We start from the raw sequence: 17,946 nt of genomic DNA on the forward strand, positions 1-17,946 counted from the left end.
ACTGTGAGCCACTGTCCTGGATACAGGCAGTGGCGTTTGACGTAGGTGGCTGCGCCTGGCGCCAGTGCTGGCATCCAGTACTTAAGCAGATCAGTGGCTTGCTGCTCGAAGTCTGCTCTTATTTTCGAAGTTGAAATTAGAAATTCCCCAGCAGAGTCGCCAGAATTGTAGGGGGTATTTTCGTATTTCTCTTTTCCGTACGGGGCGGTTTTTAGAAACCTTTGTATTTTTGGATCTTGAAGGAGTCGCTTACCAAACATTATTTAGGGTCCCATTTAGAAAGACCAAAAGTGACTCGATTAGCATAAGGCATTGAATCTTAGAAACGGATGGGTGAGATCCGGGCACGGGAACAAGATTCTTATTCCGCGAGCTCTAGAATAAATTCAAGTACGTGGCACAACATTTTTGAAAATACCCTAGTTTAGACTACGTGGGTTTAAATTTAGAACAAATAGAATTTCTACATTGTATTGTAGTCACTTTGCTTTAAAGTTAATTTAAGGGAACCTAAGATCGGTTTGTCCAATAGAGGAAAAAACCTCAAGTGCGGGCTCATTTTAAGGGGTTTTGTGCGGGCTTTTACATGTGCAGCACATGGCCTGCCCGCACTTGATGTTTCTCAAGTGCTGCCAAAATATTGGCAGGACTTGATGTTTCAAGTGCTGCCAATTTGGAAAATGAGCCCGCACTTGACATATTTTGTGCTGCCAATTTTAGAACATAAGCCCGCACTTGATATATTTGGTGCTGCCAATTTTGAAAATGAGCCCGCACTTAACATATTTGGTGCTGCCAATATTGAAAATGAGCCCGCACTTGATATATTTGGTGCTGCCAAATTTGAAAATGAGCCCGCACTTGACATAGAAATGGGCAGCACAAGCATAAAAATGAGCCGCACTTGGCCTATAAATGAGCCGCACTTGATATAGATTTGTTGTATAACCGATTTCCCTGCTACATATTACAATTGGACCACGCCACTGATTAACCTCCATACATCATATAAAAATTATCCAATTATATAGATAATTAAATTGAATAGTATATAATTGTAAATATAAAAGTCGATTACATTACAATCATATGAAAAACTAGCATCCATAATTTAAGATTCAGTACAAGAAAATATCAAAGACAATCACTGGTAATGAAGTTTGCCAACATTTCTCGAACTTCATCTATCTCCTCAAAGGTGAAATGTCGCTCCCTCGGATTATTGAATACCTTAAAAAGATCGACCATCAAAAAATATATATACACTTTAGTTATATTATAAACATTGAATCGTACAATAAATTAAGAGTTAACTTGTTCATCACAAAGAAATAATGAACCGTATAATAATAAAATTGGTTAATTTCGGTCCCAACTTTCATCTAATAAACTTAAATAAATATTTTAAAGCCTGCCATGTTTAATAAACTTAGTTTTATGTTTCAAAGACACATTCTCAACCATTTTGGTGAAGTTATGCACATTTAAGCCTCGTTAGTTCATTATCGGTCACATTTTGACTAAAATGGCTAATTTCGGTCCCAACTATCAACTAATGAACTTAAATGAGTATTTTAAAGTCTTTCCATGTTTAATACACTTAGTTTTATGTTTGGTCCCAACTATCAACTAATGAACTTAAATATATGTTGATTGCTCAAGCTTTACCAAAAGAGTGAATATACTTACTTGCAGAGATCGAGGCGTGGCCAAGTTATCTTAGAGCAGCTATCAGGCCACGACAATGTGCACAACACAGACAATCGCATATCAAGCAACCTTACTGTGCGAGAACTGCTGAGTCCTGTCATGAGAGAGGTTAGTGGAAGAATATCAGAGACATTGAAGACAAATGGTATGATATCTTATGCTTTTTTATTTTATTACCAAGAATCAAACTAATTATAAATTCATTATCCTTAGCTTTAGGATGTTGATAGTCCATGATACGTTATGGTCAAGATTACTCCCAGACAAATAATAACTTTTTTCAAATAGTGCTTGACATAATAATACAATAATTGGTCTATTATCAGCACTCTAAACACATGATCTTGTCAACTATGGCAGTCAATATAATATGGAAGTACTATGTTACAACCAGGTCCATTTACAGTATTTTGTTTACCCGAGTACCAATAGAACCCATAGATCCAACAATAGATATAGGTTACAATTAAACATTAAGGGGTTTTAATCTACCAAAAAATATAAAAAAATCAGCAAAGAAATTCATCCAAACCCCGAATAATCAAGAACTCATACAGAAAAAACCACCAAAATTATCAATTGAGAATTGTAGGAAGGAGGAGGATGAATAAAAAGGGGAGAAATCCAAGGAAAATGGATAGATTACAGTGGCAAAAAAAAAAAAAAAAAAAAAAATCAAAAACTAAGAGAAATTAACAATAATTACACAAAAAAGCACTAAAATCGAACTTTTTCAATGCAAAGCAACATATCAGAAACACGAATCGCAAAAAATAACCGATAAGTCGAAGAAAAAACCTGAATTAGTTCCATCTGGAAGAAGGTAGAGCTCAGCGGCGGTGGGGGAAGGAGGCCGGAGCGACAGGCTGGGTTTTTGTCAAGGATGCAGGCAGGGTGGTGGGGTTTACAGGCTGCTTATTTCTGGTACGCTTGCTACAATGTTGCCTCAGTTCATACATTGGAAGTTGCTGGTTCGTTTGGATTGGGGTTGCAGTTAGAACTCTTGGTTGGTTCCTGGTCAAACCAGGTCAACTTCATTTGGCGAAGTTGATTACTCCAGTCTCACTCAGGTCTGTCCCAGACTGATAGCGGTTTCCATGCAGTGGTGGTTCTGTTACAGCTATTTGGTTTAGCAGCTGTACAGATTGTTGGTGATTCTGCTGCCGGTTCTGAATGTTGCCTCAGTTCTGAATGCTGCCGATTCTGAATTTTGCTTATTTCTGGTACGCCTTGCTACAATGATACCTCAGTTCACACATTAGACGTTGCTGGTTCTGTTGGATTGGGGTTGCAGTTAGAACTCTGGGTTGGTTCCTGGTCAAACCGGGTTAACTTCATTTGGCGAAGTTGATTACTCCAGTCTCACTCAGGTCTGCCCCAGACCGATAGCGGTTTCCATACAGTGGTGGTTCTGTTACTGCTATTTGGTTTAGCAGCTGTACAAATTGCTGGTGATTCTGCAGCTGTCTCTCAAGTGATCGAATGCTCTCATAGTTTCCACACCGAAGCCTCCTGTGAACTGATCATACAAGGAGGAAAAAGTTCATTAAAACATCATTACGTAACTTTGTAACAGATTTAAGAGCTTTATTTTCTGTAAAAACAACCATAATAGCTAGTAAACCATAATGAGCTTTCTTTTCTGTAAAAACAACATTGCCAACCTACATGAAACTATAGTTACATTCATCATTTCAACCTTGTATGATTTCAAGACAAAACCAGAAACAATACTCCAGAAATTTCATCTCAGGACATAAGAGGTAAGGTTGTGTATAAGTCTCTAGTCCAATCATACAGCACGTTATAAATATTAAGGGCATAGAATGACATAGCATCAGGATATGAATTGAAGCAAGCAAAAGAGAGAACAGAAAAGTGAGAAAAATAACAATTGGATTTTTTTGGATGGTTTTCTACTTTGACCTCTCGATACATGAAGACTGTGTGATTTCAAAATGAAAAACCTAATTACCTTAACATGCTTAATATTTTTGTAGCCCCATTTTGAAGTAGTCGGTTCTCAAATTATTATCCCTACTTATTGATTTTGATGCATAAGTCAATTTTGAACTCTGTATAAACCTGGCTACATTTCTCATTAGTTTTGTATATAGCTAGATCATTCATGACGCTAATTATAACGTGAAAAAAAGAAATATTTTACTGAACAATTCCAAGCAAAGAGAGGATGAGAATTTGAAAAGAATATATGACATCACATAGAGCTAGTACTTACTACATCGGCAAGCATGTCCAAGAAACGCCTAAATGAGTGATAGGCAAAGTGTTCTCTACTTTTTGCTCCTCCCTTGTCATTCTCTATCACTCCCGATCCCTGCAGGATATCCTCCCACAAACTTTCAGGAAGCTTTTTGCTATGGTCCTGATACTCTTGGCATGCTTCTGTAGAAATGGAGATAAGCCTATACTGGCCATTACTGCAAGATTTGCTCCTATGCCCCCCAACTATGTAATACAGAAAAGAAATATCTCAGCACCAAAAATACGGTACACTCCTTAGTAAAATATTAATGATAAATTCCACTAGTGCTTTTATGAACTACTATAACATAAGCAAGCTAATATTTATGAATGCCAGCGCAAAAATCTTTTGAACAACAGAGTTTGCAGAAATATGCTTCTGAATCACACTGCGGGATATAAGATTGCAAGGATTTAAAGGGTAGGCACAGAAAACCCTAGAAGTAGAACAATAAATTGACTAGATGAACTCAGTAGAAAAGAAAATCTGTACAACACAGCAGTGAAGATCAGACACAACTAACAAACAACATATCGGAAAAAGTCAACCAGAGTCAACTCTTACCAAACCTGAACAATCAGCAGCGAAGCAGAAAGGTCACTGCAACGCATCACTGTCCTCTACGCTAACTCAATAAGTCTAACTCTTTTTTCCTCGTTCTCCATAATCTGCATTCTGATCTGCACTGTTGCTCCTGCGTAGTGCTATGCTTACTGATCTGCAACTTTATTGCTTGTTTAGCTTGGCACTGTGTTGGTTGTTTTACTTGTTTCTATTGTCGATCATTGTATTTGTTATTTTGACCTGCTACTGATCAGTTAACTAGAGGCTAGAGGCTGTTAGACTTGAGTTGGCTAGAGGACAGTGGTGCGTGACAACGAACACAGTACCAAACAAAACAAGCCACAAAGTTGTAGAGAAGTAAGCAGCAACAACAGTCTCGATCAAAAATGCAGATCAATTAAAGTGCACATTACGGATAATGAAGAAGAAAGGAAAATAATAAGTTGATTTATTTTAAGAATGAAAATAGCCATAATATTCGAATATAATACTTGTTAAAGAAACTCTTATACAAAATTATATACTAAAGTTAACATATAAGGTCTATTCCGAAAGACTTTGAACTACGTAACTGATCAAATACTCTGACCAAAGAATAATACCTAAGAGTTGCGGGGACCGGAGTGGAACTCTGTATCGTAAATTTGGGCTGAATGGCTGAACCTCGATTTCCTTCAAAGGAGAACCAGAGGTAATGAAGGGGGAAAAAGGAGATATATTTTACACAGATTGAACTGAACTCATGAAGGCTGAAGGCTGAAGGCTGAAGCCATAATCAAATACTAGATTTCTACCACCTTTACATAATAATCATAATTTTATAAAGATTGTCAGCTAGTCGAACATCTGTTATGATAGTATATAATAATGTTACACCATCTACATAACCACATCAAGTTCTCCGGTTAAATTAAGGATGCTTCAAGTTCTTGGTCAAGTTAGATTGATTCTTCTATTACATAGAGAACATGCTGTTCTATTCCTCATCAGAGTGTGTGCAGTAGAATGAATAGGAATCATGAGCTAGATTATGCAGGCGTTAAAGGAATACAAGATATCATAAGGTTTTCCAAGGACACGTTTACAAGAAATCATACCAAATATGCGGAGAATTTGAATACAAGATCCAAGACTTCCAAACCAGTTAAAAAAAACAGAAAGGGGGAAAAATGGGGGGAGGGGGGGTGGTCAGCACTCAGAAGAATTTTTAGGGGAACATCAAACTCTTCCTAATAGTGGAAAAAACAGCAAGATTATTCAATATAGCAATCCTGTGAAACGCATAAGGGCCACCATCGTATTACTAAGGACACATTTTTAAGTTCTCACCCTACATCGATTCATGATCAATATCCATTAATCTCAATCATGCATTTGCTATATTTATTGATCTTTAAATGCCATAGTGCAAGGAACTGACGGAGAACAAGTGGTGAGAGATAAATTCCCAAAGAGATCTCAGTTTGCACGGAAATGACATGTAAATGCACAGTAACATATTACAGGCAGAAGGATAATAGTTACCTGTTCCTGTGAGCGGAAATACATGAACGGGGTGTAATGAAGGAAATTTGAAACTCTAGATGTATAAATATCAGCATATCTGCATTTGTCAGTTAAAAATTAAAACAACGAACATGAAAGTTATTAGAAAATGATAACAGCAGACCCCTCTTTCCTCAACAAACACAGGGAAAGAAACTTACTTCTCAATTTGCCTCATCAAGTGGCTTTTATCCCACAGACCTGCGCGAGAAATAAAACCCCACCTGATTCAAGGGGTTAACAATAGTTAAATTCTTGTCAAAGTAGTCCCAAAAACTACGCATGCATTGCTATGGAATGGCATGAACTGCAATGCTTGTGCAGGCAGAACATCAACAGACAAAAATTTGAATGAAAACTCTAGTTAATAAATAGAGATTCCTCCAAATACACATTATAACATAATATCAGTATAAATTATCACAATACCTTAGCCATTTGTGAAACTGTGAGATATAAGTCTCCAATTTGATCTTGCCAAGCTACTGCGAAACCAGATTTTAACCACAAAACAGAAGTAATAAGACAACATACATCATCCACATTAGCACACATACTTGCTAGTGAATGGTGATTGTTATTTTGTAATCTCTCATAAATTATGCTCCAAGCTCAAACCTTACAAAAACCCGACAATTTTGGAGCCTAAAAACATCCAATCTATTGCAGAACAAATGCAAAATGCCCACAAGAAATCTACCAACTAACACCGCAAAGTAGCACAATGACATTCTTTTGGCTTTCTACTAAAAATCACCAACTTAACAAACCCTTTATTGCTCAATGTGTAATTTAGTAAACAACAGCCAGCACAGTGAGTATTACAAAGCAAAAAAAGCATGACCAAATCGTGGTATGCTAATCAAACAATTTGGAAAAACACCCAAACAAGCACAACAGGATATATTTAACAATTTGAAACCTATCCTATCAGAAAAATTGAAACATACCGTATAAAACGAATCTCGCAACACCAAAAACCCAGAATATATATATAACAATTTGGAAAATTGCAAATAAAATCAACAGAAAAATCGATTGTAGATAATTACCAAGAATTGCAGCACCAGAGAAGGGGAGGAGGTCGGCAGAGGCGGCGACTACTATGGATACAACTCCAATTACAAGAGACGTTGTGGTAACGGAACAACAGTGGCGGTAACAGCAGTGGTTACGCGGCAGGAAGAGGAAGAGATCGGTGGCGACGGAACAGTTGCAGCGGTGCGGCTTGTCGTGGTGGGTGATGTGAATTTTGAGTTCAGGCCTTGTTAGAAACCAGAGGAAAAGAGAACTAGAGAAGGGGAAGGAGGAGAAGCGGGAGAATGAAAAAAAGAGCTTAGGTTTAATGGCGGAGAACCAGAAAAGGGGAAGGAGGGGAAGAGAGAAAATTAAATTTTTTAGAAATATTTTGTGCGGCTCCTTTGTGAAATGAGCCCGCACTTGAGTTTGAAGCCCGCACTTGAACTCAAGTGCTGCTAATTTTTTTATTGAACCCGCACTTGAAATCAAGTGCTGCCAATTTTATTATTGAGCCCGCACTTGTGAAAATGTATTTTTTTTGTGCTCTCAAGTGCTGCCAATTTATTAAATGAGCCGCATTTGAAGAGAAGCACATGACGATTTCTTCTTTAGTGGTCCAAGAAATAATCTTTGTTAAGCGTGATGTAACCTTGTATTTTGTTGTATTTAGCATGTGAGGTGATGAAAGGAATAAACAAGTAAAGCAACATCACAATAGAAAATTAGTGCGGAATTATAAAAGTCCCCCTAAAAATGGAGTAGGGAGTAGAACCACATTGCCTAGAAGGACTAGGCAAGTAAAGTTGCATAATTGAAAGTGCGAAATTGAAATGCGTTATTGAAAGTGCGGAATTGAAATGCGTTATTGAAAGTGCAGAATTGAAAGTGCGTAATTGAAAGGTGCAAAATTGAAATTGCGGTATTGAAATTGCGGAATTGAAAGGTGCGGTATTGAAATTTGCAATATTAAAATTTGAACTTAGGCACATGAGATCCGAACGCCAAACAACTCCTTAAAATAAGTGCGTTCGACACGAATTCAAAGCCAAAAATCTCAACTTTAGGAGAAGTTGCTCATCCCAAAGTTGTAGGGGAATACAGTTAAACATAATAACATGTGCGGAAACAATCCCCAAAGCCAGGAAGCATGTATAAACCACAGATTAAGCATACTTAAGTTTGAAGCGTGTTTTCCACAAATTGTCAACGAACACGAACTTAGAACTCCACTTGTTGTTCCTCTACTTTGTTCACCGACATGATCAGATCCGTCTTGATTATCGTAGCTTAGACAATCGATCAAGATACTTTGCTTTTGGGAAGAACTCACGTTGGAGGAATATAGAAAATTAGGGTTCTCTGTGACTCTAGGGTTTTAGTATGACTGAATTGTGTGTGTTGGAAAAAGGGTTAGAAGGTTACTAACATAACCTTACTAACCGACCAATCCACAAGGGGCAAGGCCGACCAGCAAGCCCGCGAAAGACGAGCACAACCAACTGGGCCATGGGCCGCGCTATTGTTGCTGTGTCGCTGCTTCGGCCCACGCGCACACACGCACAGCTCGCTCGGCCATGGACCAGCGCTGCCGTGTTGTTGCGGCTTTGCTTGCATGGCCAGCGCCCCCATGGGCCTTGAGTGCCTCGTGCACTCAGCTCGTGGGCCGCTCTTCGTAATCGCGACTTAATATCGTTCCAGATATTATTTATCGTTTCGTATACGACGAATCACCGTCGTACGATACAATTTATTTGTTTCGCCTGGCTTACGAATATTCGAGATACGATATACGATTCCGATGCAAGGTCGTATCGTATAATACGTTTTCCCACTAATTCCCGAAAAGCTATTAAATGAATTTCCGATTCATTTAATCCGGTGATCTGTTACGTGTCATTGGTGTGACCTTGTAAGTTCAGTCAAGAGTAAGCTGTGAGTTTAATATTCATTAGAACTCACTGATCGGAAGCATTGCTCCAGCTAGCTGTTCCGATAACTTGATCTCACTGAATTAATTGTTCGCAATTAATCTGAACCTTGGTATTAGACTTAATGCACCTTGGGTGAAGGACATATTTCCTTCAGTTTCCCACTTGTCATTCAGACAAGTGTGCATTCACATTCCTTTGTCACTTAGTGTTACTTACTGAACATAAGGTAAGATCAAAGCCATCCTTATTAGGTCCAGAAGTGTTTCTCGGATTACAAAGCTCAACTGTTAAACTTTTGCAGAAGGTTAAGCCTTAACCATTCGGAGCACGACCACGCTTGTTGCAGTATCTAACTCTCCGACAGGCCTTGTTACACAACAACACCATATCCTTTCAAAGATAGGAGGACAATCCATTCTTGCAATCTATGAACACTCACTTTGATTCATAGTACGCCCAATAATTGCTTTTATAGCCTCCTTTTACGGTGCGACGTTTAGCGAGCATCAAAGCGAACTAATTCTCAAACGAGCAGACATAATCGCTCATGTTCTGAGGAACGGTATCTAATCACCATTAATGAGAACTACCTATGACATGACTTTAATCTCTTAAAGTGTTCTCATGGTCAATCCGATACAAGATCCAATAACTATCTATGCAAAAGATTCTAACATCCAGTCACTCTAGTTCAAGAAACAGAACTAAGTAATCTACTTGCAATCTAATCTTTATTAGTCATTGGTCGTCCACCTTTCAATGACCTGGATTAGGGATCCTTTGTGACTTCAATATTCAAGTTCACTTATGGGTGTTTCTTTGTCGAAGAATCCATCTTGACATCCCATTTGAATGATTTGAATCACATGGACTTATCATTTAATACTAAACCAAAATTAAATGAATATGAAATAATAAATTTCATAAATATGAAATGGTTAAACCAATTGTTTTAAACATAGATCTAACAGATGTTCTAAAAAAATACTTAGAAAATCAAAGCCATTCTCCAACATGCTTGATTCCCATGGTTTCTACATGTGCGTTGTGTTTCACTTGTGGCAACGGTTTAGTTAATGGATCCGCGACGTTGTCGTCAGTGACAACCTTGAAAATCTCGATTTCTTTTCTTTCAACGATCTCTCGAAGTATATGAAATCGCTGCAGTTCGTGCTTGGACTTCTGGTGGCTCCTAGGCTCCTTTGCCTGGGCAATGGCTCCGGTATTGTCGCAATACAAAGCCACTGGTCCTTTAATGGATGGGACAACCCCAAGGTCTTTAAAAGAGCCAGTGGGAGTAGTTCCTCAAAACGTTGTTGCCCCTCGTAAGTCAAGTAGAACTATTTTTCAGCCGGACAGAAGGACAAGCGTCCTCTTGACTGAAAACTTAGACGTTCTCTTATTGGATAGTGATGAACCTATGACTTACAAGCAAGCTATGACGAGCCCAAGCTCCACTAAATGGTTAGAGGCCATGCAATCTGAAATAGACTCCATGTCTGAAAATCAAGTCTGGGATTTGGTTGATTTGCCGGATGGGTTCACACTTACAGGATGTAAATGGGTCTTCAAGTTGAAGAAAGACAAAGATGGAATTGTATACATATACAAGGCTAGATTGGTAGCAAAAGGTTACTGAAGGAAATATGTCCTTCACCCAAGGTGCATTAAGTCTAATACCAAGGTTCAGATTAATTGCGAACAATTAATTCAGTGAGATCAAGTGATCGGAACAGCTAGCTGGAGCAATGCTTCCGATCAGTGAGTTCTAATGAATATTAAGCTCACAGCTTACTCTGGACTGAACCTACAAGGTCACACCAATGACACATAACAGATCACCGGATTAAATGAATCGGAAGTTCATTTAATAGCTTTTCGGGAATTAGTTGGAAAACGTATTATACGATACGACCTTGCATCGGAATCTTATATCGTATCGCGAATATTCGTAAGTTGGGCGACACGAATAAATCGTATCGTACGACGGTGATTCGTCTTATACGAAACGATAAATAATATCCGGAACGATATTAAGTCGCAACTACGAGGAGCAGCACACGAGCCGAGTGCGCGAAGCACTCAAGGCCCATGGGCGGTGGGCACGCAAGCAAGGCCGCAACAACACGGCAGCGCTGGCCCATGGCCGAGCGAGCTGCGCGTGTGTGCGCGCGGGCCGAAGCAGCGACATAGCAACAGCAGCGTGGCCCACGGCCCAGCGCGTTGTATGGGCGGGCTTGCTGGCCGGCCTTGCCCCTTGTGGCTTGGTCGGTTAGTAAAGTTATGTTAATAACCTTCTAACCCTTTTTCCAACTACACAATACTTCAGTCATACTCAAAACCCTAGAGACACAGAGAACCCTAATTCTCTCTGTGCCTCCAAAGTGAGTTCTTCCCAAAAGAAAAGTGTCTAGATCGATTGTCTAAGCTACGATAATCAAGACAGATCTGATCGTGTCGGTGAACCAAGTAGAGGAACGACATGTGGAGTTCTAAGTTCGTGTTCGTTGACAGATTTGTGGAAAACACGCTTCAAACGTATGTATGCTTAATCTGTGCTTTATACATTCTTCCTGGCTTTGGGGATTGTTTCCGCACATGTTATTATGTTTAACTGTATTCCCCTACAGTGGTATCATGAGCCTTATGTATTCAAAGCATGTTTTAGCATGATTTATTTGTTTTTGCATCTGTCGAAAATTTGGATTTTTTTGTAAATTTTTCGGATTTATTATGAATTTTTGGATGAATTGCGTAATAAGGTCTGATTTCAAAAAGATTCGCTTTTTCGATTTTTCAAACCCTAATCTGATTGAAAACGATTTTCTAAGATCAACGCATGAGAACAAAATCGCAAAAACAGGCCTCGAAGTGTCGTTTTTTGGGCGTTTTTGTTAATTTTTTAATAAAAATTAAAAGTGTCGGAAAGTAATTCAATTATAAGGCCGACCTAAACTACTCGGAATTGCTTGAAATTATGACACAATGTTGCTGGGTATATTCTTGATCTATGGTAAAAATGTTAGATTTTTTCGATAAGTATAAACCCTAATTTTGCTTTTCCCCAATTCGTAGAATTTAGAACCCTAATTGATTTTTTAAATAATTTAGGTCTAATAAGTCGGTTAATTGGGAAAGGGAATTGTGAGGGGGTCGAAAAAGCGCGAGGCTAATGCGTGACCTTGTCCCTCGTGGGTATGACGATTCTTTTTATTCAATCAAGTGTAATTGGATTTCCTGTGAGTATACACCCAATTGACTAGTAATATAGGAGTCGCCATTCAGTTTTTAACGACAATGAGAAAAACTGACAAAACCCAGTTATCGTGACATAAAGGGAGTGCAATTATGTTTGACCACGACGGCCGTGGGTTCCCTTGTGATCCCTGGTGTGGGGATCTCTCAATATACACCCGCAAAGTAGAGATTGAGGGTTCGGGGGACTGTAACTACCGAGAGGAGTAATTCGCTCGTCGATAACTCCAGAGGCAGGATATCCTTACTAGCTCATCTTAAATAATTGAAGGGACATGCGTTAACTATTAAACTAATCTGAATTGATTTTAGCAATATGCAACATATAATACTAATTCGATCGTGATTATCTGATTTAAATAGCATTAAGGGACCTAGAATGATAATCCGATTTCCCAAAAATATTATATTTGTTAGGCGTGATAGAACAATCATATTAGGTTAGTTTAACAGTTCATAAAAAGGGCGAGGAAAGCAGTTAAATCATCGAAAAGGGACACATTACGACGCACCCTTGAGAGGTGCGTCACGGTTCTCAAAAAACTAACCACTTTGACTTTGCTATTTCTCCTTTTTATTTAACGAATCTTAATTATGGGACAGGATACGTTCTGTTCGATTTATGGATCGATTGCGACAGAACGCGTGAACAGTTTCGCAGCGAGAGGCTTAGGCTAAGGGGTTTAGAGTCAATACTCAGAATATATTATGTGTTGTTGTGTGTCCTTTCACGTCGAAACTAGGGGCCTATTTATAGGGAAGAGTTCGTGGAAAGATACAATTGCAGAGTTCTAATCCGCAAAGAATTAGGAAAAGAAACGTACCCAGGTATTTTCAGCGCCCAGGCCTGGGCGCCGAAGATTTCGGCGCCCAGAGCCAGGCGTTGAAAATAGGGTCTGGGCAGTTTTGTTTAGTCAGGTTCGGATTCCTAAAATCCGTAGACTTTGAGATTAATTCGAGTCTTTTAGCGCGTATCAATTTTATGACGGAATGCGTCTGGGCCCGTTACGAACTCTAGGTTCGTTAGGATTTTAATTAATACGTAACTCCTATTTTAGAATCCTATTAGGAATAGGATTCTCGCGGTTTTCTATCTCATTTAGGATTTATGTTGGAATGCAACACCTAATTCTGACAGGTTTCTATCTTTGATGATTTGCCACTTTTAGACGCTACCTTTTACGGCATTTACTATTTTTAGCAGGTTTCCACAAATAGCAGGTTCCGGGTGAAATGAAATGGGGAATCGAGATTCGTTTATTTTATAGGAGATGCGTTGTCAAGTGGAGTTTTTATGCTTTCATCATCGAACCTTTCCCTTGCGGGAACGGGGACAAAAGTAGGTGTATACAGTTAGCCCCCACTTTTTTTTTTTTTTTTTTTTTTTTGGGATAGAAATATCAAGATAACGGATATCTTACACAAAATAGGGGAGTACGCGTGCCCGACAGCGAATATTCGCTGTCTAGGAAGCATTTTCAGCGCGCAGCAGTGGGCGCGAGAATTTCTAATGCCCAGAGCTGGGCGTTGAAAATGCGAAGGGGGGGCTGGTCTTTAAATTCGCGGACCGTCTTCTTCCTTTCCCATTTCCACCATTTTCGCTCAAACTTCTTCACTTCTCGCTACTGATTTTTGTTCGTTTTCTTCACCTTCCTCCACGAATTCTACTCCAAATTACTTCCCAATCTTCCCAATGTAAGTAATTTTCAATAATTTTGAGCTTTTTTGTCAATTTCAGTATTTTTGTCAAGTATTTTCGTGCATGAAATTGATTTGGGGGTTTTTGATTTTGTGCCCCTTTTCTTCAATTAGATAGTTGAAAATGTTCCACATAACATGTTAATTAGTTTGTGCATGTTAATTTTTGCAAGTATGTTGATTTTTGTTGAATTTGGGCATTTTCATGCTAGCCCCCAAGTATACCTACGAATCTAGTATTTTCTTATAATGTAGGTGTTCTTGGTATATTGCTTTCGTTCCTCAATTCATGAATGACAAATTATGGGAGAATTTTGATTTTGCTGGAGTTAATTTTTACTTAGGGAATTTTGCTAAGTATGAACTTAGTATCATGTTTTTAGGGAACAAAAATTGTATGACTCCATTTCATGAGTGAAATGCACTCTTTTTAGGGATCGGTATGAGTGCCGATTTTGTCAAAGGTATAATGCCTTGTTGTATTGTTGATCAGCATGTCTGACGAGTCGTTACCCCCTCCTGGTGGCCACGAGGTGCGTGGCATGACGCGTCAGTCGACTGGCCCGGGTCCCTTATGGGTGGGCCCTGAGCTTTACGATGGTCGTGATCTGCACTACGACCTAGAGCACCATGTGACTTCCCGCCTTCACGCGAGGAGAAAGACTACGGTTCGCGGCTATGGCGCCGCGACGAGTGAGGCCGTTTTTAGCTATCTGAGCTCGGACGCCCAGGCCTTGGTGAGGGCGAGCTCACTGTTTCCGGTGGTTGAGACTTTCTGGAGATACTGCGGCTTAACATCTCCCTGTCCTTTCTGCGGTCGTTCATGAGGTGGTGGTGGGATACCACCAACACCTTCCACTTTCCTTGGGGCGAGATGACGATCACTCCTGAGGACTACACAGCTTTGACGGGCTTGACCTTTACAGGGAACCCCGTTCGTCTGAGGTCAGATGGCCCATCGCCGACTGCTGTTGAGGGTATCAGGCTCCTGGGCTCGTGGATGGGTAGTAGATTACCTTTGTACCAGCCCCGTGGGATACCTTTCGCTGACCTGATGTGGGCTTTGGAGCATGGGGTAGAGGAGTCGCCTTTGAGACAGGCTCGGCTGTTCTACCTCCATTTTATTACTTCCACTTTTCTATCGGGTCCGACTGACACCTTTGACCCGAGGTGGATAGGCATGGTAGAGGACGTGTCTACACTGGGTGACCATTGCTGGGGCGATTTGGGCTATGCGACGCTTGTCGGCCAAATGAGTTTATCGGTGCGCGACTCGGACCCGAGTAGACGTCACTTTGTGATTACATTAGGGGGAGTGCCGCGCTTGATCGAGGTATGTGCCTAGACTTTCTTTTGTTTTCTCGCTTATACCGGGCCTCTTTTTTTTTAATGTTTTATTGTCTTTTTCTTTTTGTTGCAGTTGTGGGCCTTTGGAGTTCCCTGCCGGTCGCCGTTGGGGTTGGAAGAAGAAGCTGACAGTGCGTCCATCGCCCGATACCGTGTGGGATCTTATCCGAGACGGGAACCCTGAGCATGTACAGAATCTTATCCTCTATCTCGTGTTTCGTCATTTAATTTTTTATGTGCGAGATCTGACTGTGTTTGTACAAAAACAGGTGGTTTGGACCCCATGGCTCTCTTTTAGGGGTACCCATGCTTCGGTCAGGGATAGTTATGCCCTGAGCCAGATGCGGGTCTTGTTCGTTGGCCGCCGGGACCCTGTCTGGTACCTGGGAGAGCGGGTACGTATGCAGACGGTCGGGGTTTTTTCGGTGCCTAGGCCTCCGCCTGCGACCATGCTGTCTACTCGCTCGATAGGCGAGTCGTGGAGGGTCCACTCGAGGACTGGCGTGCCGGCAACAGAGTTGGTGATAGAGGGAGCTAGCTATTACCAGTTTATCCAGGATTCTCTTCGTCTCCCGGAGCCTGGCGTTGTAAGTTGCCTCCTCTCTTTGTATTGATTTTAGTGTTTTCATGTTCGTGCCCATGTGTTTATGGCTACTGTGTTTTGTGCAGGAGGGTCCTGACCCTTTGTTGGGGGGATGGGTGCTTCCCGATGCTCGGATCTCGTATACCGGAGAGAGTGGATCCGAGATTGTGGAGACTTTCCCGGAAGACCGGGTTTTCCATGCTCCGCTCCCTGAGGGAGTAGAGGCGGTATGCACCTTTTATTTGTGTACTCTTCTTTATATTTTTTCTTTCTTTTTTACTGACATTCTTGTTTTAGGTTCCGGCCCGTACGGCCAATGCGATGGTGGGGGTGATCAACCGGTTGAAGTCCGCGTTGGTTCGAGCTCGGTCTGCACTTTCTTGCAGGAGCCCCCACTCTACTCGGGTAATGTGCCCTCTCTTTTTTCTTTTGATCTGTACCTTTGGTTTGGCTTTCGGTTATTCACTCTCTTTTTTGTCTCTTTTTGCAGACGGCTACTGGCGTGCTGGGGCCGACGACGCGGGTCCCTCGGGCAGGGGACACGGTCGTCGCGAGAGAGAGAGAGCACGGCACTCGCCCCTACGGCATCGCCGTTCTGACGCGGGGGTGAGTTCTTCCGGGGAGAGGTCCGAGCCGGAGCGTAGGCGGCGTTCCGTGTCGGTGGCCCGAGAGCCTAGCCCCGAGTTGTAGTCGCAACCTCATTTTTGGGGTGACTCTGGCTGGGGTCCCTCATACCACGGGGAGTGGAGTGGATGGACCGGCGAGGCTTGGAGACATGGAGCCGATGACGAGTCTGAGGCTTACCTCCTGTTTTATACATTTTCATTCTTGTGTTCCGCATGTATATATATATATATATATATATATATATATATATATATATATATATATATATATATATATATATATATATATATATATTATATATATATATATATATATATATATATATATATATATATATATATATATATATATATATATATATATATATATATATATATATATATATATATATATATATATATATATATATATATATATATATATTTGCGATTTTTGGTGCAAGAATGTTTTGAGCCTTCCGTGGGCTTTGTTTTAACATATTATAGCAATATTAGCTTCCTAAACCAACGACGAATTTCGAAAAGGAAAAGACTTTCGTAAAAATAATGAGTTCATATAAGAGTGCACATATATTTTTAGACTAACCGACTACTTGGGGTATTACATATGCATGTTCACTATTTTTTGTTTTTTGCCGACTCGTGTCATACTCCTTTGTTGGGCTTGTTCCTGGAAACTCTTGTGGCCTTTTCATTTTATTTGGTCTTGCCCGTGCATGGGTTAGGGTAGAGTGCCCTTCGCAATATCTTTTCTTCTTGATGCGTTGCATGACTTTATTATTTTTTAATTTTTTATTGGACCGAATCCTTGAGAAGGATTGCCTACGTATCTTGTCAGAATCAGGTCGCGCGTAGTTCTAGGTTTTTTTTTTTGAAAGGGTGTTCATTACTCGTCTGCTTCCCCCCCAAGTGTTCGTGGTTCTTTTGAGGGTTAGAAAAAGGAGTACGAACACTTTGTACAAGCGGGAGGGTAGGTGGCAAGAGAGAACGACGCCCGATTTAGGGCGGAGGAAATATCGGCGCCCAGGCCTGGGCGTGAGAAATAACAGCGCCCAGTCCTGGGCGTTGAAGTTTTGTCCTTCGCTTTTTCTACTTTGTCGAGTTTTATGCCGTTTGTTTAGAGTAATGCGCAGAATGTTTGCTTATGAGTCTTAATGTGTTTTATTAGATGCCTTAACTCCGGACTGAATTTTATCAAATATAGTACTTTTTCAGTTGGTCTAAGTTCGTGAGGTTAGCAAATTCCGCTCCATCTATGTCGGCTAGTTGGACTGCTCCGCCAGGTAGGATGGTCTTTACAAAATATGGTCCTGTCCAGTTAGGCCGAAATTTTCCTCGAGGGTCCGTAGTAGGTGCGCGAACTTCTTTTAAAACAAAATCGCCTTCTTTGATGTTTCGAGG

At 40.5% G+C, this 17,946-nt stretch overlaps 1 long non-coding RNA gene across 5 annotated transcripts; it reads right to left on the reverse strand.

Moving 5' to 3' along the window:
* Nucleotides 1-1,004: 1,004 nt before the first annotated feature.
* LOC110777565 (uncharacterized) lies at nt 1,005-7,509 on the reverse strand. Of its 5 annotated transcripts, none has more exons than XR_008918595.1 (9): nt 7,138-7,509; nt 6,515-6,570; nt 6,247-6,309; nt 6,065-6,143; nt 4,541-4,798; nt 3,950-4,179; nt 2,509-3,229; nt 1,690-1,804; nt 1,005-1,230 (listed from the first exon to the last, which is right to left on the reverse strand). It is a non-coding gene; the product is annotated as an uncharacterized lncRNA (long non-coding RNA). The 5 variants fall into 5 exon arrangements; XR_008918596.1 differs by having other exon boundaries at nt 4,546-4,830; XR_008918594.1 differs by having other exon boundaries at nt 4,541-4,830.
* Nucleotides 7,510-17,946: the final 10,437 nt, after the last annotated feature.

The sequence above is a fragment of the Spinacia oleracea genome, chromosome 4 (assembly GCF_020520425.1).
Source record: "Spinacia oleracea cultivar Varoflay chromosome 4, BTI_SOV_V1, whole genome shotgun sequence".
NCBI lineage: Eukaryota > Viridiplantae > Streptophyta > Magnoliopsida > Caryophyllales > Amaranthaceae > Spinacia > Spinacia oleracea.